The following is a 26,850-nucleotide window of genomic DNA, read 5'->3' on the forward strand; positions in this document are numbered from 1 at the left end:
CCCAGAATATATATACTTTATGGGGTCTTAGAGCAATATTTCGATGTATTACAAACGGAATGACAAAGTTAATATACCCCCATCCTATGGTGGCGGGTATAAAAATTAAGGGTCAACATGCCGAAAGTATAGATAATATCGTATTTTTTTAACAAATCCATAATGGCGTCCAACTCGGGGCTTAAGTCATTTATTACATATAAAGCGATGACTGTGACATTATCAAAATTTTATTAAAGCATATAAGGCGTGAAATATGAAATGAAACTACTTAAAATTATCCAGGAAATAAACAAAAACGGCCTAGAGAATTACTTTTAGACGTACCAAAAAAAACTATTTGAAAAAAGGCCGAAACTGGTAAAAATTTTAGATAGTATCGTATCGTTTTTTCAACAAATCCATATATGATTTTGGCGCCCAACGTGGGGCCGAAGTCATTTCATTATTAAAGATACCAAAAAACTACACTTTTAAATTTATATCTAACTAGCGTAACCCGGCCCGCTTCGCTGCGCCTTCCGAAGCGTATTTGGAGGAACATTTTGCATTAACTTAGACAACTATATCCTTCGTGCTGAAAACAAATTCGAAAAGATTTCAATTCTTTTAAACAAATCGGACTACTTGATTTTTCGTTTATAGGTACAAATACGGCGGGAGAGGGTGTACCCTTTCCTCCAAATTTTTTTAATAATGTTCTGTATTCAAGTTGTTGGACAATCTTCTATATTTCTTGTGAATTTTAAGTGTGGTTTGTCAAGGAAAGGTATCCTTCTCCTCAACATATCTGAAAATTAAGCACTATATTATAATAACTTACAAAGAATTACTGATTCCCATCCAATAAATCGGAAAAAGCAAAAGTAGTAAAAAAATTTACCACATTAACATTTGCTAAAATGTTGGAAAATGATGCACCCTCTACGTTGGCTGCCAATTTCATGTAAATTTAGGTTCTTTTCTAAAAAGAAGTCTGGCAGAAGCCTGTACAAAAATCATAAAATTATGTACCGAGTTCCCATTTACGGACAACCCTCTACTTTCAACTTAAGAAAAAAAAACGGACAAAAGGGAACCCTCTCTTTACTAAAATGAAGACTAAAAAGAAGTCTGGCAGAGGCCTGTACAAAAATCATAAAATTATGTACCGAGTTCCCATTTACGGACAACCCTCTACTTTCAATTTAAGAAAAAAAAAACGGACAAAAGGGAACCCTCCCCCCACCTTCGCTCCACTCCGACCTGATATCGCACTATCACGTACCCTATATTAATTTCGCAACTACTCAATGGTCCCTATAAATTCTATCGAAGTAAATCGATAAAGTTTATTTCAATTTTCCCCTTCCCCAACCAGATATCGAAAAATCATATACTAATTTAAAAATTATGTATAAATTTAATCACCTCCTGCCACGTCCCTGTAAATTTCAAGTAGATCGGAGATGTTTAAATTTTGCTCTATTGTTTTAAAGGGACGTCACTTTCCCCGATACAATATCGACACCCCTAACCTTCCCTGAAAATTCTTGAAACTTTCCTTCAAGTGTGGGGCAAGGAAGGTTGCCTCTTCGTTCATAACCTTCCCCCACTGCTTTTGTAAATTTCAAGAAAACTTAAATTTTTTTGTAGTTTTAGAGGAGGACCTCCTCCTCGACCAAATGTCGAAAAGCGTATCTTTTGTAAACGTCCCAGAAAATGTCAAGCAAATTATAAGCCTAAAGGGGCGGCCTCTCTTCCGTCCAAATATCACAAAATCAGGTATCAACTATTACGGTTGACGGAGGTTACGATCTCTCCCAAGTCCTCTGTAAATTTCAAGTAACTCGGTAAAGTTTAATTGTTTCTCTGTATGTACTTAAGAGAAGCGGATGTCTCCCTATGCCCTTTTATTTTTATTAAAAAATCAGGAACCTGATATAAATTTCGTAACCCATTTTTTCTGTAAAATTTCAGTCGGTGGAGTTAAGTTTTGTTTGAACTTTCAAAAAACAAAAAAATAATAATAAAATTTGGGCAAAGGGGTGGTCCCCCTCCCCGACCAAATATCGAAAAATAATGTAGCGGATTTTTGTCTACATGCCAACCCCAACATTCAATGAAAATTTCAAGCAAATCGCATAATTTTGTTCCAAGTTTCAAAAAGTAGGGCAAGGGGGAGGTCCCCCTCCCCATCCACATATGAAATCATCGGGTACCCCATATTAATTCCATAACCTCACCACATGTTCTCTGTAAATCTCAGATAATTTAGAGAATTTTAGTTTTTTCACTGTACTTTAAAAAAAGTCGAACAAAGGAGAGGCCCCCCTCCGCCACCAAATATCGAAATAAAACGTAGCGGATCTTTGTCTAGATGCCAACCCCAATCTTCAACGAAAATTTCAACCAAATCGGTCAACTTTGGTCCAATTTTCAAAAAGTCCGACAAAGGGGAGGTCCCCCTCCGCGACCAGGTGTCAAAAAATGAGGTACCCTATTTTCACCACATGAACGCCCCCTACGATCTATGAAAGTTTCAAGTAAATCGGTTCAGCCGTTTCGGAGCCAACTCGGTACATACAAACAAACAAATAAACAAAAATAAATTGAATTTTATATATATAGATTCTATGTTAATATTAAAATTTAGAAAATGTTTAAAAATTCTACATTTTATTCAAACTAATTTTAATTTTGTGCTTGCTAATTTCTTGGTTTTTGATCCTAGATTTTTTGTTATCTAATCTTAAATTTATGAAATCTTTATTCTACATTTAAACTCTTAGCTACCTAGAAGATTTGGTTTTCCCACAAACCCAAAACTAGACCTTTATATTTACAAATGTTTTAAAAATTTACATTTTAAATTATAATTAATAACCTTAGAAAAATCGATAACTAACTACTATGAGAAGCTAAATTGTATTTTCTAGTCATGATGAGATTCATGATATAAATAACAACAAATTTTAGAACGCAATATCCTATAAACCCCCGCATACAAATGAAATAGCATTTTATAAGAATGCAGGAGAAAAGTAAAAAACACTCTTTAATGAAATAATAATTAATTTTTTGGTTTACTTAGTTATGGGGAATTTCTGGCGCGATTTTTTTTTTGAGCTAAATTATTTTTAACCCATGAGGTAATTGGAGATTAGCATTTTTTCGATAAAAAAAATTAAATGTCAAGCTTATTTAAAATACTTTTTTTAGACATAATAAACAAGTCTTACGTTATATTTATTGGCATTATGATGTTATCAGCAAAATGTGAGTATTAAAACAAGTTTATTTTTACAGAAAAAGGAAAATAAAATTTAAAAATTTTTTGAATGAGAATATATCTGCTGATTTTGTATTTTTTTCTTTCAATCCAAGTTGTAGGTCAGTGTGAAACGACTACATCATCATCGTTTTGTTTGGTTTTTTTTTGTATGCCGTTTCAAATAAAATTGATAATTTTGCGGCTTGCTTTTTGTAATAATTTACAAATAAAAAAACTGATATGGGAAAACAACATTAATTATTTTCTACGCCGCCCTTTAATTTTTTCAATAATGAAAGAACTACCCATAAAACTTTTTTAATTTCTGTTTTTATCACAATTTTATGCTTATGTGCTCAGTATTTCATAGTATAGTTTTTCATTCTTGTTTGGCGTTTTTCGTTTTTAATTCTTTTTTTTTTAATATAAATAATTTTGTTTTTATTCTGAAATAAAGCTTACCACTTCCTCTTGTAGTACTATTTCCTATCTTTCAAAGTCGTTCTTCATTTTTTGCTAGTTGATATGATATAATTTTTTAATAATTTTTTTATTCACACAGGGCTTATGACTTTGGTTGTTTCGGGTTAATATAAAATTTGCATGTTTTTTTGTTATTGTGAATGTCATTAATGTCATTAGTTTTTTTTTTTTTTTTTGTAAACAAAAAAGCTAATTGTGTTCAAAAACAAAATATTTATTGACGCTATCAATAGATTGTTTTGTTTTACTTGAAATGCATGAGAATGGCAAAGAAACGTGATTGAAGCATTAAATTCAGAATGTAAAATAGCTCTAGGTTACATTAACAATGCGATAAGTTTACTTTCGTTATCGTTATCGATTAAGAAATCTGATTAAGATTTAAAAATAATATTTGATTTTGATCTCGGCTTAACAACCATTGCGTTGACTAAACTACAAGAGTAGCTTAACCCACGTTTCGGAATTTCAGATTTTGTCAAAATTTTATTTCTATAGAAAATTTTGTCAAAATGTTATTTCCATAAAAAATTTTGGCAAAACTTTATTTCTATAAGAAATTTTGTCAAAATTTTATTTCTATAGAAAATTTTGTCAAAATTTTATTTCTATAGACAATTTTGGCAAAATTTTATTTCTATAGAAAATTTTTGCAAAATTTTATTTCTATAGGAAATTTTGTTAAAATTTTATTGCTATAGAAAATTTTGTCAAAATTTTATGACAAAAGGAAATTTTGTTAACATTTTGTCAAAACTTTATTTCTATAGAAATTTTTGTCAAAATTTTATTTCAATAGAAAATTTTGGCAAAATTTTATTTCTATAGAAAATTTTGGCAAAATTTTATTTCTATAGGAAATTTTGTTAAAATTTTATTGCTATAGAAAATTTTGTCACAATTTTATTTCTATAAGAAATTTTGTCAAAATTTTATTTTTATATTTTGGGCAAAGCCCTATAGAGCAAGATGGTTGAATGGACGCACGTTTCGGAATTTCAGATTTTGTCAAAATTTTATTTCTATAGAAAATTTTGTCAACATTTTATTTCTATAAGAAAATTTTGTCAAAATGTTATTTCTATAGAGAAATTTGTCAAAATTTTATTTCCAAAGAATATTTTGTAAAAATTTTATTTCTATGGAAAATGTTGTCAAAATTTTATTTCTACACAAAATTTTATTTTTATAGAAAATTTTGTGAAATGTTCATTTCTATAAAATTTAAAATTTTTTTAAAATTTTACTGCCATTTAGTTCATAAAATTTTTTGAGACATACTTGGAATAAAGAAAAAATCGTTGGACTGGGGAAAATTTCTTACAAAATTTTAAAAATTAACTAAAACAAAATAAAATGTCTGCAATAAATATTAGTTCGTTTTAGCATCAGTTTTACAACAGACTTTTTTTCTGTGTATAGAAACTTTTGTCAAAATTTTATTGCTAAAGAACATTTTGTCAAAATTTTATTTCCATAGAAAATTTTGTCAAAATTTTATTTCTATAGAAAATATTGTCAAAATTATATTTCTATAGACAATTTTGTCAAAATTTTATTTCTATAACAATTTTGCTAAAATATTCTTTCTATAGATAATTTTGTCTATATTTCTATAGACAATTTTGTCAATTTTTTTTTCTATATTAAATTTTGTAAAATTGTTATTTCTATAAAAAATTTTGTCAAAATTTTATTTCTTTAGAAAATTTTGTCAACATTTTATTTCTATAGAAAATTTTGTTAAAATTTTATTTCTATAGACAATTTTGTGAAAATTTTATTTCTATAGAAAATTTTGTCAACATTTTATTTCTATAGACAATTTTGTCAAAATTTTATTTCTATAGAAAATTTTGTCAAAATTTTATTTCTACACAAAATTTTCGCAAAATTTAATTTCTACACAAAATTTTATTTTTATAGAAAATGTTGTCAAATTTCTATAAAAAAAATGTTAGAATTTTATTTCTACACAGAAAAAAAAGTAAACTACATTATGGGAAAATGAACTGTCTCGTACGAAAATTGAACTAAATTGTATTCCAAATTTTGAGATTCATTAAAATAACGAAAATTTTCCGATATTTTTGGATTTTTAATTACCATTTACGAAATTCATCTTCCTCGAAAAGAAAAAATCTTAAGCCCAGATCATTCCCATTTTAACCACGCTGTAGTTCATTCTTACTATTTTTGAGAAGTGTACGAAAAACTTCTTCTGTTTTAGTTAGGTTAGGTGGCAGCCCGATGTATCAGGCTCACTTAGACTATTCAGTCCATTGTGATACCACATTGGTGAACTTCTCTCTTATCACTGAGTGCTACCCGATTCCATGTTAAGCTCAATGACAAGGGACCTCCTTTTTATAGCCGAGTCCGAACGGCGTTCCACATTGCAGTGAAACCACTTAGAGAAGCTTTGAAACCCTCAGAAATGTCACCAGCATTACTGAGGTGGGATAATCCACCGCTGAAAAACTTTTTGGTGTTTGGTCGAAGCAGGAATCGAACCCACGACCTTGTGTATGCAAGGCAGGCATGCTAACCATTGCACCACGGTGGCTCCTGTTTTAGTTAGAATTGAACTAATTTGTATGCGATTAAAATTTTACTGCCATTTAGTTCATAAAATTTTTTGAGGCATACTTGGAATAAAGAAAAAATCGTTGGACTGGGGAAAATTTCTTACAAAATTTTAAAATGAACTAAAACAAAATAAAATGTTTGCAATAAATATTAGTCCATTTTAGCATCAGTTTTACAACGGACTTTTTTTCTGCGTATAGAAAATTTTGTCAAAATTTTATTTCTAAAGAAAATTTTGTCAAAATTTTATTTCTCTAGAAAATTTTGTCAAAATTTTATTTCTATAGAAAATTTTGTAAAAATATTATTTCTATAGAAAATATTGTCAAAATTTTATTTCTATAGAAAATTTTGTTAAAATTTTATTTTTATAGAAAATTTTGTCAACATTTTATTTCTAAAGAAAATTTTGTCAAAATTTTATTTCTATAGAAAATTTTGTCAAAATTTTATTTCTATAGAAAATTTTGTCAAAATTTTATTTCTATAGAAAATTTTGTCAAAATTTTATTGGTATAAAAAATTTTGTCAAAATTATATTTCTATAGACAATTTTGTCAAAATTTTATTTCTATAACAATTTTGCTAAAATATTCTTTCTATAGATAATTTTGTCTATATTTCTATAGACAATTTTGTCAATTCTTTTTTCTATATTAAATTTTGTAAAATTGTTATTTCTATAAAAAATTTTGTAAAAATGTTATTTCTATAGAAAATTTTGGCAAAATGTTATTTCCATAAAAAATTTTGTCAACATTTTATTTCTATAGAAAATTTCGTCAACATTTCTATTTCTATAGAAAATGTTGTCAAAATTTTATTTCTATAGAAAATTTTGTCAAAATTTTATTTCTATAAAAAATTTTGTCAAAATTTTATTTCTATAGAAAATTTTTTCAAAATTTTATTTCTAAAGAAAATTTTGTCAAAATTTTATTTTTATAGAAAACTTTTTCAAAATTTTATTGCTATAGAAAATTTTGTCAAAATTTTATTTCTTTAGAAAATTTTGTCAACATTTTATTTCTATAGAAAATTTTGTTAAAATTTTATTTCTATAGACAATTTTGTCAAAATTTTATTTCTATAGAAAATTTTGTCAACATTTTATTTCTATAGACAATTTTGTCAAAATTTTATTTCTATAGAAAATTTTGTCAAAATTTTATTTTTATAGAAAATTTTGGCAAAATTTTATTTCTAAAGAAAATTTTGTCAAAATTTTATTTGTATAGAAAATTTTGTTAAAATTTTATTTTTATAGAAAATGTTGGCAAATGTTCATTTCTATAAAAAAAATTGTCAAAATTTTATTTCTATAGAAAATTTTGTCAAAATTTTAGTTCTATAGAAAATTTTGTCAAAATTTTATTTCTATAAAAAATTTTGTCAAAATTTTATTTCTATAGAAAATTTTGTCAAAATTTTGTTTCTATAGAAAATTTTGTCAAAATTTTATTTCTAGAGAAAATTTTGTTAAAATTTTATTTCTAGAGAAAATTTTGTCAAAATTTTATTACTATAAAAAATTTTGTCAAAATTTTATTTCTATAAAAAATTTTGTCAAAGTTTTATTTCTATAGAAAATTTTTTTATTTCTATAGAAAATTTTGTCAACATTTTATTTCTATAGGAAATTTTGTCAAAATTTTATTTCTAGAGAAAATTTTGTTAAAATTTTATTTCCAGAGAAAATTTTGTCAAAATTTTATTACTATAAAAAATTTTGTCAAAATTTTATTTTTGTAGAAAATTTTGTCAAAGTTTTATTTCTATAGAAAATTTTTTTATTTCTATAGAAAATTTTGTCAAAATTTTATTTCTAAAGAAAATTTTGTCTAAATTTTATTTCTATAGAAAATTTTGTCAAAATTTTATCTCTATAGGAAATTTTGTCAAAATTTTATTTCTATAGAAAATTTTGTCAAAATTTTATTTCTAAAGAAAATTTTGTCTAAATTTTATTTCTATAGAAAATTTTGTCAAAATTTTATCTCTATAGGAAATTTTGTCAAAATTTTATTTCTACAGAAAATTTTGGCAAAATTTTATTTCTATAGAAAATTTTGGCAAAATTTTATTTCTATAGAAAATTTTGTCAAAATTTTATTTCTACACAAAATTCTATTTTTATATAAAATTTTGTAAAAGTTTTATTTCTATAGAAAATTTTGTCAAAATTTTATTTCTATAGAAATTTTTTTAAAAATATTAGCATATTTAATGTTATTCCCTCCATACCCATCAATTCAAATTAATATTGTATATTTCGCAGTTTTCGTTTTGTTTTTGCGCTTCTCAAATATATATATATAAAATCAAATCTTCAAATTCCATTTAAGATAAAAGTGAAATTGTATCAAATGCCATAAACGTCTACACCCGGCTTTCTAACAAATACCTAAAATGGCAAAAAGCAATATGATAATCCGCCCATGTATATTTAAATATTTTGTACGAATTTTGTATTTGTCTAAAACCGAAAATTTCACCTGTTTTCACTAAGCACTTAATAGCAAGTGTGAATTCAAACGGTAGCTCATGAATATTCAATTTTATTTTGAATTGTTGGTTTTGTTACAAACAAAAATAACCAGAATCAGATCTAAAATAAATAGTTGTCATAAATAAGCAATAAATCATTAAAAAAAGATATAGGGGAAGTTTTATTTATTAAAAATTATAGCAAAATTCAATATAGCATTAAGGAAAATTATTAAAAATCTCATGAAAAAAATGTTCAAAAATTTGTTATCATCAAAAATCAATTGGATATCTTTATACTTTTCTATGGTATTTAGAATTCAAATATTTAGCCAAGAACCGGTTTCAATTTGGCCATATAATCATGCATGGTAAAAAGGTTAACATAAAAACCACAAAATAAAAGAAACCAAAAAAAAAAAATCCATGAGTCATGACAGAAATAAAGGCAAATTCAATTTATGTTTTTCAATCTCCCCTATACTCATATACCTATAGAGTATAGCAAATTGAATTTTATCGAGATATGAACAGGTTTTATTAGAGTTCAAATCAATTTGAAATATTTGAACGTTTTTCTTGAATTTAACTTGAATTGCGGTATAATTTCAAGGAATTCCTCTATCATGGGAAAGAAACTATAAAGTAATCCACAAAATGGAGAAGAAGGAAGAAGATCTCTAATTTATTTTTTTTTTTAAATCGTAATGATGAATTTCTTTTTTTTTACGTCACTGATAAACGGATGTAGAAATTAGTGAATTATTTTTTTTACGTCACTGATAAACGGATGTAGAAATTAGTGAATTACATTCGAAGGGTTTGTTATTTGTAATTGCGCTTCATTTGATCAACGGAAGTAGTATTTTAAAGGGGAAAAGCGGGGGTTGCTCACGTTTCCTTTGGTCCCTATTATTCATAAAAGGAAGTTGTTCTTCTTTCCAACCGGAACTTCATTTAAAAATCATAAAAAAATTATGTACATATTACGTTGGTGTGAAATTTATTTCAATTGTCTTAAGAAAACATGAATATTTGTCTTTGTCATGTCCTATCAGGTGAACAAGATAAACTAGTTTCTTCAGGATATTATCATTACCTGCTGTTGCGGCGGCACTTGAAGGATTTTAAGGGATCGATTGAATAATAAACTCACAACAGGTATGAGGATAATAAATATCCTTCTTGGTTATTTTCCATCTACGTGGGTTTTGTTTTCAACTGTGCTCGACATTCGTAATTTGTTATTTTGTGATTTATGAGATTCTTTATTTAAAATTAATTTCGAGTTTTAGGATTTGCTTTTATTGTAATTCATATTAAAAGTGATCTTCATTGTCACAAATTTTTGGGTTTGAAAAATATATGTTATATACTTGTTTTCATTATGTCCTTGTGTCCGTGCTCGTTTTCCGAGCATAACCAGTACTTGCGCAGTCTTACTGTCGCGTTTGCTTTAATCTCATTGATAAATCTATATATAAATCTAGTAGATGTAATATGGCACTAAGAGCCTATGTATAAGGTTTACTATAGATGCCTGATCTCCCAATATTTCTATTGCGAAAGTGTCAACCACAGATTTCCGCTAAAAAGTTTGGTGATAATTTTTTTGCCAACAGTAATTTATCACTTACCTCCAGCCTTACCATATGCTTCAAAATAATCACTTATCATCAACTTACCAATCGTCAGATTTACTTCAGATTAATTAGAAGGGTAAATGAAATTGAATAAATCCTCAAACCAAACCTTACTCCCTAATTTTTAAAAAATAACCTAAAATTGTTTTGTTAATTTTTTTAAATATTTTTTTTTTTATTAATTTAAACAAATTTTATTTAAAATATATTTTTTTTCTTTCTTTACAGGTACGTTTATTTTTTATTTACTTGACATAATTTGCCATAGCCTTAAGTCTTAAAGTAAGTAACCTGTTGAGATTTTGTCTTGCAAAACTAATTTAGGATAATTGATCTTTGTATCTATTAAACTAGACATTGATCATTTTTTATTCATCTCAAACAACTACAGATTTTCCTCACCACCACCACCATCCCGGTTATTTAACTTAAGATTAAAATTCCATTTTTCTTTAAACTGTCTCCATGCCTTTGTCAGATCATAAATTGTTTGACTTTCTTCTTGTTAATTTCAATGTAAATCGACAATAAAGCACTTTGGATTTTATTTTTTTATCCTCTTCTGTTAATTTCCTTCTCAATATACAGAAATATGGAAAAGGTATAGAAAGTCCAATGGACTGGGCATAATTGAAAGAAAAAAAAACGTAAATCGTATGGCCATTGAACCACACTATACAACAACATTCAAACCTAAAGACACTTAATCAGGATTATTTTTCAACTTCTCAAGAAATTGATGATGCTTCAGCTGACAATGATACCATACCGCCATACTTAACGACTTAAGGACCAAGGTACCACACAAAGATTTTACACAAAACTGTAATGGGGCTATTGGAAAGATTTTAGAAATTGCTTTTCTTTGGTGACTCATTCGAAAATACCTGGATGAATACCAGGAAAAATAAATTAAGGTGGATTTAAGGAAAATTGAGAATATGTCATCGAACATAAAATACCCAAAAAACCAAGATTAGTAATATTTTTTAAAATATTATTTTGACGTTTGCTTAATTACATGCATTTAAAAATAGAACCAACCTGCTACGTATCATGGCATAGATGTTGGCGCCAAACTTGGGACCCCATGTTCGACAGATCATTGTATCTATAACCTTTAAAAAATCGAGAGATAGAACCGATCTGGTACGAATCGTTACATAGATTTTGGCGCCCCACTAAGCCACAAATCATTATTTCAAAAAACGATTCGCAATTCAAAAGAAAAGAAAGTATTCAATTCGATACTTAAAAAAGCTTAAATTGTAATGGATTTGAATAATTTGAGGTCTACTAAGGAATTTGGTATTTATGTTGTGAAGGACAAAATATAGAAAGCAAACAAACTAATGAAAAAAAAAAACACTTGACAAGTTAGAATCGATCCGGTACCCATCGTTACAATGCTTTGATATAATTTTGACAAATTTTTTAGTAGAAATTAAATTCTGACAAAATTTTCAATAGAAATAAAATCTTTACACAATTTTTTACAGAAATAAAATTTTGACAAAATTTTCGATAGAAATAAAATTTTGACAAAATTTTTGATAGAAATAAAATTTTGACAAAATTTTCGATGGAAATAAAATTTTGACAAAATTTTCGATAGAAATAAAATTTTGACAAAATTTTCGATAGAAATTAAATTTTGACAAAATTTTCAATAGAAATAAAATTTTGACACAATTTTTTACAGAAATAAAATTTTGACAAAATTTTCGATAGAAATAAAATTTTGACAAAATTTTCGATAGAAACTAATGTTGATAAAATTTTCTACAGTAATAAAATGTTAAAAAAATTCTCTTTAGAAATAAAATTTCGACATAATTTTCTGTAGAAATAAAATTTGGACAAAAATTTCTATAGAAATAAAATTTGGACACAATTTTCGATAGAAATCAAATTTTGACAAAATTTTCGATAGAAATAAAATTTTGACAAAATTTTCAATAGAAAAAAATTTTGATGGAATTTTCTACAGTAATAAAATTTTAGCAAAATTCTCTTTAGAAATAAAATTTCGACAAAATTTTCAATAGAAATAAATTTTTGACAAAAATTTTCTATAGAAATAAATTGTTGATAACATTTTCTATAAAAATAAAATTTTATCTACATTTCCTACATAAATAAAATTTTGTCAAGTTTTTTTTTCTAAAGAAAAATTTTCTAAGGAAATAAATTTTTGACAAAATTTTCTAAAGAAATAAAATTTTGACAAAATTTTTTATAGAAATAAAATTTTTGACAAAATTTTCGATAGAAATTAAATTTTGACAAAAATTTTCTATAGAAATAAAATTTAGACAAAATTTTCGATAGAAAAAAATGTAGATAAAATTTTCTACAGCAATAAAATGTTAGCAAAATTCTCTTTAGAAATAAAACTTCGACAAAATTTTCTGTAGAAATAAAATTTCGACAAAATTTTCTTTAGAAATAAAATTTCGACAAAATTTTCTGTAGAAATAAAATTTTGACAAAATTTTCTGTTGAAATAAAATTTCGACAAAATTTTCTGTAGATATAAAATTTGGACAAAATTTTCTATAGAAATATAATTAGGACAAAATTTTCGATAGAAATTAAATTTTGACAAAAATTGTCTATAGAAATAAAATTTATACAAAATTTTCTATAAAAATAAAATTTACATAAATATTCCTATAGAAATAAATTGTTGATAAAATTTTCTATAGAAATAAAATTTTGGCAAAAAATATAATTTTATCAAAATTTTCTATATAAATAAAATTTTGTCAAAATTTTTTTTCTAAAGAAAAATTTTCTAAGGAAATAAAATTTTGACGAAATTTTCTAAAGAAATAAAACTTTGACAAAATTTTTTAAAGAAATACAATTTTGACAAATTTTTCGATAGAAAAAATGTAGATAAAATTTTCTACAGTAATAAAATGTTAGCAAAAGTCTCGTTAGAAATAAAATTTGGACAAAATTTTCTGTAGAAATAAAATTTGGACAAAATTTTCTATAGAAATAAAATTTGGACAAAATCTTTGATAGAAATTAAATTTTGACAAAAAATTTGTATAGAAATAAAATTTAGACAAAATTTTCTATAGAAATAAAATTTGGACAAAATTATCGATAGAAACAAATGTTTGACACAAATTTTCTATAGAAATAAAATTTGGACAAAATTTTCAATAAAAATAAAATTTGAACAAATATTCCTATAGAAATAGAATTTTTACAAAATTTTCTATAGAAATAAATTGTTGATAAAATTTTCTATCAAAATAAAATTTTGACAAAATTTTCTATAGAAATAAAATTTTGACAAAATCTTCTATAAAAATAAAATTTTATCAACATTTTCTATATAAATAAAATTTTGTCAAAAAAAAAATATCTAAAGAAAAATTTTCTAAGGAAATAAAATTTTGACGAAATTTTCGAAAGAAATAAAACTTTGACAAAATTTTCTAAAGAAATACACTTTTAACAAAATTTTCGATAGATAAAAATGTAGATAAAATTTTCTACAGTAATAGAATGTTAGCAAAAGTCTCTTTAGAAATAAAATTTCGACAAAATTTTCTGTAGAAATAAAATTTGGACAAAATTTTCTATAGAAATAAAATTTGGACAAAATTTTTGATAGAAATTAAATTTTGAAAAAAAATTCTATAGAAATAAAATTTTGACAAAATCTTCTATAAAAATAAAAGTTTATCAACATTTTCTATATAGATAAAATTTTGTCAATTTTTTTTCTAAAGAAAAATTTTCTAAGGAAATTAAATTTTGACAAAATTTTCTAAAAAAAAATAAAATTTTGACAAAATTTTCGATAGAACAAAAACATGTAAATAAAATTTTCTACAGTAATAAAATGTTTGCAAAATTCTCTTTAGAAAGAAAATTTCGACAAAATTTTCTGTAGAACTAAAATTTCGACAAAATTTTCTGTAGAAATAAAGTTTGGACAAAATTTTCTATAGATATAAAATTAGGACAAAATTTTCGATAGAAATTAAATTTTGACAAAAATTTTCTATAGAAATAAAATTTTGACTAAATTTTCTATAGAAATAAAATTTGGACAAAATTTTCAATAGAAATAAATTTTTGACAAAAATGTTCTATATAAATAAAATTTAGACAAAATTTTCTATAGAAATAAAATTTGGACAACATTTTTGACAAAAATTTTCTATAGAAATAAAATTTGGACAAAATATTCTATAAAAATAAAATTTTAACAAATATTCCTATAGAAATAAAATTTTTACAAAATTTTCTATAGAAATAAATTGTTGGTAAAATTTTCTATGAAAATAAAATTTTGACAATATTTTCTATCAAAATAAAATTTTGACAAAATTTTCTATAGAAATAAAATTTTATCAACATTTTCTATATAAATAAAATTTTGTCAAAAAAAATTTTTTCTAAAGAAAAATTTTCTAAGGAAATAAAATTTTGACAAAATTTTTCTAAAGAAATAAAATTTTGACAAAATTTTCGATAGAAAAAAAATGTAGATAAAATTTTCTACAGTAATAAAATGTTAGCAAAATTCTCTTTAGAAATTAAATTTTGACAAAAATTTTCGATAGAAAAAAATGTAGATAAATTTTTTTTACAGTAATAAAATGTTAGCAAAATTCTCTTTAGAAATAAAATTTCGACAAAATTTGCTGTAGAAATAAATTTTGGACAAAATTTTCTATAGAAATAAAATTTGGACAAAATTTTCTATACAAATAAGATTTAGACAAAATTTTCTATAGAAATAAAATTTGGACAAAATTTTCGATAGAAACTAAATTTTGAAAAAAAAAAATTCTATAGAAATAAAATTTAGACAAAATTTTCGATAGAAATAAAATTTGGACAAAATTTTCGAAAGAAATAAATTTTTGACAAAAATTTTCTATAGAAATAAAATTTGGACAAAATTTTCTATGAAAATAAAATTTTAACAAATATTCCTATAGAAATAAAATTTTGGCAAAATTTTCTAAAGAAATAAAATTTTTACAAAATTTTCTAAGGAAATAAAAGTTTGACAAAATTTTCTAAAGAAATAAAATTTTGATAAAATTTTCTAAGCAAATAAAATTGTGACAAAATTTTCTAAAGAAATAAAATTTTGAGAAAATTTTCTATAGAAATAAAATTTTTACAAAATTTTCGATAGAAAAAAAATGTTGATAAAAGTTTCTACAGTAATAAAATTTTGCTAATACTTTCTATAGAAATAAAATTTTTTATAAATTCAATATTTTATACAATTTTAATTTTCATGTAAGGTCATACTATCAAACACAAAAAATTGACCAAAATTTTCAAAATTAGATTTTTTTATAAGTTGGTAGATGTTTGGTTACATTTGCTTCAAATTTTGGTAGATTATTTTTGGGACGAATGGCAACGGTGGTTACTGCGAAATTTGTTATTTAGGTTGTGAAGGAAAATATATGAAAAAAATAAACGATAAACATTTGAAGAGGTAGAACCGATCTGTTATGTCTATTTTGGCGCCCAACGCACCACAGTTAGGCATATCTAAGGTTGTGAAGGAAATCTTGTAGAACAATCTGAAACGCATCGTTACAATGCATGGAATTGGAAATTGCTTTTTATTGTGTTTAGATAAATCAATGAGAAAATACTTCCGTGGTAACACCTCCTAAATTTGTGGAAGAGGGAGGGATTAGTGCTCATTCTCAACATGCAATATCCTTTTTTAATCCTGCCAACTAGCAATCATAGTCATAAATAACATCTGAAAAATTAATCTCTAAAGCGAAATAACTCAAATCTATTATTTTTAAGGAAACATCTTTTATAAAGAAATTTAGGTCTTATTTCAATAACTACTACCACTTCAACTCATTTCCTGCTGTTATTCAGGTGCCCATTGGAAATACATCAACAGTTTCTGCATGGTTTATCTCAACATGTCTATGGGTACTTGAACTCATCACAAGCAGGCAGGCATACGGCGAATAATCCATGAAATCGTTTTGAACTCGACTCACATATCTAATTGAGTTGGAGAGTTAAAAATAATAAAGACAAAAAGAGAAAAACAACAAAAATACACTTGGTTCATACAAATAATTGTTTTCATTAATTGGTTTTCAAATCACATCAACCAACTGACACACATCGCCAATAAGAGGGCCATAGAGAAATGTATGGTAGATAGTAGGAAGGACGGACGGATGGATGGATGGACGTACGAAATGATAGACGGACATACGGATGGACGGACAGCCATCGTTAAAAAAACGGACTGACACATAAATAGTTAGACATGCACCACAACAACAAAAAAATCCCAATGTCTAATGAATTGGAATAAGGAGCAAAAATCTAGAGATAGACCACACACAATGCTTTGAGGAAATTACAAAAAAAAAAAATATTGTGGTCTATGGATTGGAATGCTCTTTCTTCTTTTTTTATGATTATTGGTTAGAAGTTCATAAATGTTTTGTTATTTATTCCAAAGGTCATCAAACAAACAAGCAATAAAATCTTTTTTTTAGGATTTTTAATTTTCTATAAAGAAACGAATTTTATTCGTAGATTTGTGTAACATTAATGTCGTTGCAATAAAACGAAACCTCAATTAATTTTCCCATTTTATCTAATTTTAGTAGAATATTCACTCGAAACCGTCACCCAACTATTAAATTTGAATGTATTATGGGATTGATGCATTTTGCTTCAAACCACTCAGCTCATTGTTCATCATCATCATCTAGATCATCATCTAGATCATCATCTAGATCACCATCACATCACATCATCGAGATTTTCATTATCTTCTTTGAGATTTGTCTTGGTCGCAAACCCCTACCATCAGCTAGTATTAGTTATGATCATGTTCATATCATTTGTATGATGGGTAAACAAAAAAAAAAATATAAACTTCCGCATTTTGATAGATTTTTTTTGGTTAGCTCCAATTATTTTACAATTTATGGTAAAATACAAAAAAATGGTTGCATGTGAAGGAAGGGAATAAATCGAATTACTGCAAAAAAATTTCAGTAGTAACGAAATTTTTTCTTTAGTTCATTAAAAAATATACTTTTCTCCGAAACGAAATTCTCTTTTGTTATAAAATATTTTCGTTAAGAGCAAATAAATTCGAATTTATGAGAAAAGAAATTTTATGCCAACGAAGTTTTCCTTTCAGTTCACACTCTAGAACTCTTTCGAACAAACCTTGAACTAAAAGACCAAACTCAAAGAAAAACTACTTTCCTCCGGAACGAAATTCCCCATTGTTAAAATATATTCGTTTAGAGCAAATAAATTCGAATTTATCAGAAGCGATACTGCGATTGTGTTTCGTCTAGTTTTATTTGCGTTTAAAGAATTTTTTGTTTTGAGTTGAACGAAAATATCCGTTTGTCTGAAATTTCGATTCTCACATTGACAAAAACAAAATGTTTACATGCACGCAAAGAAGGAATATGATCACCTCAAACATGTTTCAAGAGCAAAATATTATTTTTGTATGGTGACCATGCAACATGTTTGTCACTATTATTTTATCGTCAAATATAACCTGCTTCCCGAAATCAGATACATGATTTCCGAGAAAAGAACATGGTTGCGAAATCCAAAATAACATTTTGCTCTTAAAACATGTTTGAAGTGATCATATTCCTTCTCTGGGTGTGGTATTTCTTGAAAGTAATGAACTTTTAATTAAACGAAAGTTTATAATCATTGTTTAACAAAATATTAAATTTAGGACACATATTCTGGTAATTTGAGTTCCTCCGTTAAAATCGTATATCTTTGAACTAAGGCCAATTTTTTCTTATACTAAAGAAACACATTTTTGAGTTAAAGAAATCGTCCTTAAATTATCTGAAATATTTTAGTTTTATTTACCTTAAGTTTAAAGCCAGATAGGTCGCTAAAAAATGTCTTTATTTTAAAGAAGCCACCCGGAAGTGGCTCGGAATAAACACCAAAATCCTTAAAAGAAATCTTTGGATCCAAGTAAACTTTTTTTTTTCGGGTACAGAAAAGACAACTATTTCTTCAGTGCATTTAGGCAAAATAAATATTTTAAAATCAATACAAAGTCTGAAATCGAAAATTACTTATCCTCCCCAAAACTATGTCCATGACTGTTATCCTAACCTCCTGCTTGAAATTCCCCATATTGTAGATAGACTTTACACATCAGAAATATTATAGAGACAGATATAAGGCATTCCATTGCATTGTATGCTCATTGCTTAGACTTGGTGCTTATAAAAGTAAAAATAAACAAAATCTATTAGATGGTAGTGCGGTATATTCCTCAGTTTTGCCCCATAACTTTGGTGGGTACAAAATGGGCACGTCCATTGTATCTAAACACAAATTGTGTAGAAAAAAAAATGGCAATTTTTTTTTTGTTCAAAAACTCATGACACGATCATTGAGGCGTTGATGTTGAAGTGTGAGGTGATGTGATGTGATGTGATTATAATGTGAATTTGTTATTATTATCAATTGTGTATTATAGTACTACACATACATTTTGAAAGTTTGCCTTCCTTCTATATTAAATGTAATGCATATAGCACCCATAATTTGGGGTTTGGTTCTTATAGCTAATTTAAATAAAAATCAAATAAAACTCTAAAAATAATTATGATTACTTGAAGAAACGTGTCAGAATTTATTAAAGCGTCCAATGGGAAAGAAAGCTAATCATTGTAGTTTTTTTTATAATATTCGCAAAAAAAAAACACAATTATTCAATATGTAGAAAATATTAGCAAACACGGAAACCGGTATTGAGTTGTCTTATATTGTCATAGAGAAAAAAAAATTAGATATACAACTACAACAACATGACATGACAATCTGTCATTCTATAGCATATACAATTTATCTTAAAAACAAAAAATTATATAACAAAAGAATATGTAATTACTTGGAAAAAGATACAATTTGTTATTCTATTACAAAGAAATTACATTACATACATTCTTTGAATAAATCAAGAGGGTCTTATAAAAATTGCTTGGATCTATTGGAGCCGTGAGAAAAAAAAATAAATTAGCGTTTTATTTCTCTTGATAAGAGTGAAACATTTGTTTAAGATTATATAGACATATTGGCGCTAGATTATTTACGGAGTTCATGGCCTTTATGTATCAATAAAGTGAACTAATACAATGTAATTTGATAAATTTAATTACATTAAATTTAATATAATATATTAAATTTAAACTAGTTTGATATAATCTAAATATTTTGATTTAATTTATATTAGTGTATATATTTTTGTTAATTTAATTTAATTTAATTTAATTTAATTTAATTTAATTTAATTTAATTTAATTTAATTTAATTTAATTTAATTTAATTTAATTTAATTTAATTTAATTTAATTTAATTTAATTTAATTTAATTTAATTTAATTTAATTTAATTTAATTTAATTTAATTTAATTTAATTTAATTTAATTTAATTTAATTTAATTTAATTTAATTTAATTTAATTTAATTTAATTTAATTTAATTTAATTTAATTTAATTTAATTTAATTTAATTTAATTTAATTTAATTTAATTTAATTTAATTTAATTTAATTTAATTTAATTTAATTTAATTTAATTTAATTTAATTTAATTTAATTTAATTTAATTTAATTTAATTTAATTTAATTTAATTTAATTTAATTTAATTTAATTTAATTTAATTTAATTTAATTTAATTTAATTTAATTTAATTTAATTTAATTTAATTTAATTTAATTTAATTTAATTTAATTTAATTTAATTTAATTTAATTTAATTTAATTTAATTTAATTTAATTTAATTTAATTTAATTTAATTTAATTTAATTTAATTTAATTTAATTTAATTTAATTTAATTTAATTTAATTTAATTTAATTTAATTTAATTTAATTTAATTTAATTTAATTTAATTTAATTTAATTTAATTTAATTTAATTTAATTTAATTTAATTTAATTTAATTTAATTTAATTTAATTTAATTTAATTTAATTTAATTTAATTTAATTTAATTTAATTTAATTTAATTTAATTTAATTTAATTTAATTTAATTTAATTTAATTTAATTTAATTTAATTTAATTTAATTTAATTTAATTTAATTTAATTTAATTTAATTTAATTTAATTTAATTTAATTTAATTTAATTTAATTTAATTTAATTTAATTTAATTTAATTTAATTTAATTTAATTTAATTTAATTTAATTTAATTTAATTTAATTTAATTTAATTTAATTTAATTTAATTTAATTTAATTTAATTTAATTTAATTTAATTTAATTTAATTTAATTTAATTTAATTTAATTTAATTTAATTTAATTTAATTTAATTTAATTTAATTTAATTTAATTTAATTTAATTTAATTTAATTTAATTTAATTTAATTTAATTTAATTTAATTTAATTTAATTTAATTTAATTTAATTTAATTTAATTTAATTTAATTTAATTTAATTTAATTTAATTTAATTTAATTTAATTTAATTTAATTTAATTTAATTTAATTTAATTTAATTTAATTTAATTTAATTTAATTTAATTTAATTTAATTTAATTTAATTTAATTTAATTTAATTTAATTTAATTTAATTTAATTTAATTTAATTTAATTTAATTTAATTTAATTTAATTTAATTTAATTTAATTTAATTTAATTTAATTTAATTTAATTTAATTTAATTTAATTTAATTTAATTTAATTTAATTTAATTTAATTTAATTTAATTTAATTTAATTTAATTTAATTTAATTTAATTTAATTTAATTTAATTTAATTTAATTTAATTTAATTTAATTTAATTTAATTTAATTTAATTTAATTTAATTTAATTTAATTTAATTTAATTTAATTTAATTTAATTTAATTTAATTTAATTTAATTTAATTTAATTTAATTTAATTTAATTTAATTTAATTTAATTTAATTTAATTTAATTTAATTTAATTTAATTTAATTTAATTTAATTTAATTTAATTTAATTTAATTTAATTTAATTTAATTTAATTTAATTTAATTTAATTTAATTTAATTTAATTTAATTTAATTTAATTTAATTTAATTTAATTTAATTTAATTTAATTTAATTTAATTTAATTTAATTTAATTTAATTTAATTTAATTTAATTTAATTTAATTTAATTTAATTTAATTTAATTTAATTTAATTTAATTTAATTTAATTTAATTTAATTTAATTGAATTGAATTTAATTTAATTTAATTTAATTTAATTTAATTTAATTTAATTTAATTTAATTTAATTTAATTTAATTTAATTTAATTTAATTTAATTTAATTTAATTTAATTTAATTTAATTTAATTTAATTTAATTTAATTTAATTTAATTTAATTTAATTTAATTTAATTTAATTTAATTTAATTTAATTTAATTTAATTTAATTTAATTTAATTTAATTTAATTTAATTTAATTTAATTTAATTTAATTTAATTTAATTTAATTTAATTTAATTTAATTTAATTTAATTTAATTTAATTTAATTTAATTTAATTTAATTTAATTTAATTTAATTTAATTTAATTTAATTTAATTTAATTTAATTTAATTTAATTTAATTTAATTTAATTTAATTTAATTTAATTTAATTTAATTTAATTTAATTTAATTTAATTTAATTTAATTTAATTTAATTTAATTTAATTTAATTTAATTTAATTTAATTTAATTTAATTTAATTTAATTTAATTTAATTTAATTTAATTTAATTTAATTTAATTTAATTTAATTTAATTTAATTTAATTTAATTTAATTTAATTTAATTTAATTTAATTTAATTTAATTTAATTTAATTTAATTTAATTTAATTTAATTTAATTTAATTTAATTTAATTTAATTTAATTTAATTTAATTTAATTTAATTTAATTTAATTTAATTTAATTTAATTTAATTTAATTTAATTTAATTTAATTTAATTTAATTTAATTTAATTTAATTTAATTTAATTTAATTTAATTTAATTTAATTTAATTTAATTTAATTTAATTTAATTTAATTTAATTTAACAAAGATAAAGAAAAAACAAAACAAATAAATAATATGGAAAAACGTATAAATCTTCTGGAACAAAAAATCATAAACAAAAATATTGAAATAACTAATGTAGAGGATACAAAAATAGAACCAATAGAAGTAATACGAAAAATAGCAAAATCTATTGATATAGAAATAAAAAATACAGACATTAATACAGCGAGAAGAATCAAAGGCAAAAACAAAATCATAGTAGAATTCACAAACATCGAAATTAAAAAAGAAATAATGAATAAAATAAAGGGACACAGAGTTAAAACAAATGTTCTCAAAGATGGTGATACCAGTGAGAATAATACATATATTTATATTAACGATGAACTCACGGCAAATAATAGACGCCTTCTGTGGATGGCAAAAACGAGAGCCAAGGAAAATAATTGGAAGTTTGTGTGGGTGAAATATGGTGTCATTTATGCACGTAAAAACGAAAATTCCACTTTTGTTGTTATAAATAATTGCGCTGATATTGAATCAATAAATTAAAACTTTTAATCAATTAAAATAAAGTTAAAAAATAAATAAATAAATAAAATACATAAATAAACAAATAAAGATAATCTCTAAAAGAGATTTTACTCAAAGTATTGAGCTGTTTTTTTTTTTTTTTTTTTCAAAATTCCACGTATATATTCAAATATAAAAACTCTCCCTAGAAATAACTTATGATTTTTTTTGTCTCTGTTTTGCATTAAAAAATGAAAATGAAACAATCAACCATTACCTTAAATACCTTCGATGAAATCGAACTAAACAGTTTAAATAGTAATATATCAATCATACACATGAATATAAGATCACTTAGGAAAAATTTTCTCATCTTTCTAACACAAATTACAAAAATATTGAATAAAATACAGATAATAATCCTCAGTGAAACAAACATACAAAACGATGAGAATAATCTCTTCAAAATCGAGGGCTTCAATAGCATTTTTTCTAACCGAGAAGGAAGAGGAGGAGGTATAGCAGTATTCATACGAGAGCATAATATATATGAAACAAAAACAATTATCACAAACTCTTTTGAATCTCTGCAAATAATAATTAAAAAAGACAACGAAAAGTATTTGACTCTTCTTCCCATATACCGTCCGCCAAAACAAAGCATTACCGCATTCATCAACGAGTTAGAACAATGTGTTATGAACATCAACAAAAAACAAGATATGATTATTGTAGGAGATGCAAACATTAACATAAAAGCGAGCAACAGAATAACAACCAAATACTTAAATATGCTCTCGTCGTATGGCCTCCAATGCATGGTGAATGCAACAACTAGAGAAAACAACAACAAGCAGACGAGCACATGCATTGACCATTTGTTTGTTAGAACAAAAAATAAAACACATGCTGTTGTTGTCGCAACATCAATCTCAGACCACTATTCAGTATTTGGTTGCATTGAAAGTGATGTCAATGCGAGTGAAGTTACAACACGCCAAAATGACAGTAGTAATGAGATTGTAAGAATTAATAACAAAAAAGTGAATGCTATGATAAATTCAATAAATTGGAATGAGATTATAAATAAGTCGAGTGATGCAAATGATTTATACCAAAACATATTGTACACATTCTCAAATATTTACGAAAATTCAAAGGAATACTTAAAAAATAAAAGCAAAAAACGAAATCCGCTCCCGTGGCTAAATGATGAAATTATGAAATGTTGTGAAATTCGCGATAAGCTCTATAAACAATGGAGAAAGAACAAGGAAAACGTATTAAACGAAAAAATATACAAAACATTTAATAACAAACTAAATAAAAAAATCATGTATGCAAAAAACTCTTACAATTATAACAAATTTATCCAAAACAGAAATAATATGCGCGGAACTTGGCAAATAGTTAATGAAATAATTGGGAAATACACAAACAATATAGACAAAGTAATAAAGAAACACTTTGATGGGGAAAATCTGAAAAATGTTGCACAACTCTTTGCCGAAAATTTCAATACAAATGTTACAAAATTAATCCACACATGCAATGTAAAAACTACAGTTAATGTACCAGCAACAATAACAAATACAATGTTCATTGAATACACAAATGAGATGGAAATACATAACATCCTAAAGAGCCTAAATATACGCAAAAGTGAAGGTGCGGATGGAATAAGAGCTGTCGACATAAAAGAAAACGCGAAAAAACTTACGCCAATAATAACAACCCTAATAAATACCAGCTTAAGCAATGGAGAAGTTCCAGACATTCTTAAAACATCCATTATAAGACCAATATATAAATCGGGTAAAAAAACGGATTATAATAACTATCGACCAATTGCCATCTTACCGATTGTCGAAAAAATATTGGAGGAAATTGTTGTAAGGCGATTAAAGCAGTTTTTAAATAAATACAATTTAATAAATAAATCCCAATTTGGATTTCAAAAAGGGAAAAATATAAATCAACTCTTGGGTTATTTCTCTAATGACATATACCAGAACCTGCACAACAATATAAACAGTTTGGCTGTCTTTATAGATTTCAGCAAAGCATTTGACACTCTGTCTCATGAAACATTACTGACTGAGAACACTTGAACGATATGGTATCCGTGGTCATATTCTACATTGGTTTAGAAGCTATCTAAGCTATAGGTGCTACAAGGTAAAAATTGAAAATGAATACAGTACAGTTAAACATACCATGTATGGGGTGCCACAGGGGTCAAAATTGGGACCCATACTATATTTGATTTACGCAAATGATTTAATGAAAACCGTAAAACAAGGAAAAGTTTTTGCATACGCCGACGATACTGCTATTGTAGTGTCACATCAATGTGCACAAACGGCCACAAGAATATTGCAATATGAGATAGATGAGATAAATAGATGGTGCCATGATAATGGCTTGATAATAAATGCTAGCAAAACAAAACTAATGCATTTCAGATCAGCAAATACCCCCCCCTCAGATGTTGTGATAAAATTTCATGATACGTCATGTCTACATCAAAATAGAACAAATAGACTGGATATAAATGACGATTGTGTCAATGTGATTGAGCTGGTGAACACATACAAATACTTAGGGGTTCACCTAGATTTCAATTTTAAGTGGAAAAAACATCAAGAATATTTACAGAAAAAAATAAACAAGTCAGCTTACGCATTATACCATCTGAGTCTATGCTCTCCATATTATGTTTTACGGCAAGCCTACTTCTCACTGACGGAATCATACATTAGACATGGAATAACAGCATGGGGCAGCGGCGCGAGTACTAGATTGATTCAGGAATCACAAGATAGAATCATTAAATTATTATATCGAAGCTATCAACACTACTCAAACGCACAAAATCAGCCTACTAGAAATACTAACCAAATAATGACCAGAAGAAATGCACACGACATACGGCAAATTTATAAAGAGCTACAAATTCTCAATATTAATGGCTTGTACAAGACAACCATAATAAACGAATTTTCATCAAATGCGGACCTGTTACATCCAATAAACCATGGACAGAACACAAGGAGTAGAAGAGAAGGAAGATATAAAGTCCCAAAATGTAAAAACAATTATGGGAAATCGTCTTTAGCAGTGGCGTTACCAGCGACGTTGAACGCTCTACCCATTAACTTATTTAACATTAGTAATAAGCAAACAAAAAAGAAAGACTTTAAAAATTTTTTTGTAAATACGCAATGAATTCCGAACTGAAAACTGCAAATAGTTAAAAAATGATCTTTATCGAACCAAACTTAAACAGCTGAGCTGAATATTATAGATAATCTTGCTATGTACAACTTAACTTAAATCTACATAACCTGCAGACAAGCCTTAAGGCTTCGTGGGATTATAGAATTAAGGATGAATTGTTAATACAATACTTGTTGATCAATAAAGAAATTGAAAATTAAAAAAAAAAAAAAAAAAAAAAAAAAAAAAAAAAAATTTAATTTAATTTAATTTAATTTAATTTAATTTAATTTAATTTAATTTAATTTAATTTAATTTAATTTAATTTAATTTAATTTAATTTAATTTAATTTAATTTAATTTAATTTAATTTAATTTAATTTAATTTAATTTAATTTAATTTAATTTAATTTAATTTAATTTAATTTAATTTAATTTAATTTAATTTAATTTAATTTAATTTAATTTAATTTAATTTAATTTAATTTAATTTAATTTAATTTAATTTAATTTAATTTAATTTAATTTAATTTAATTTAATTTAATTTAATTTAATTTAATTTAATTTAATTTAATTTAATTTAATTTAATTTAATTTAATTTAATTTAATTTAATTTAATTTAATTTAATTTAATTTAATTTAATTTAAT

The 26,850-nt window shown here is 23.3% G+C and overlaps 1 protein-coding gene across 6 annotated transcripts in view; it reads left to right on the forward strand.

Moving 5' to 3' along the window:
- The window catches only part of raskol (Ras GTPase-activating protein raskol), a 679,447-nt gene that overhangs the window by 577,217 nt on the left and 75,380 nt on the right, over nt 1–26,850 (forward strand). The window lies entirely within an intron of this gene.

This window comes from Haematobia irritans, chromosome 3 (genome assembly GCF_050003625.1).
Source record: "Haematobia irritans isolate KBUSLIRL chromosome 3, ASM5000362v1, whole genome shotgun sequence".
NCBI classification, from domain to species: domain Eukaryota; kingdom Metazoa; phylum Arthropoda; class Insecta; order Diptera; family Muscidae; genus Haematobia; species Haematobia irritans.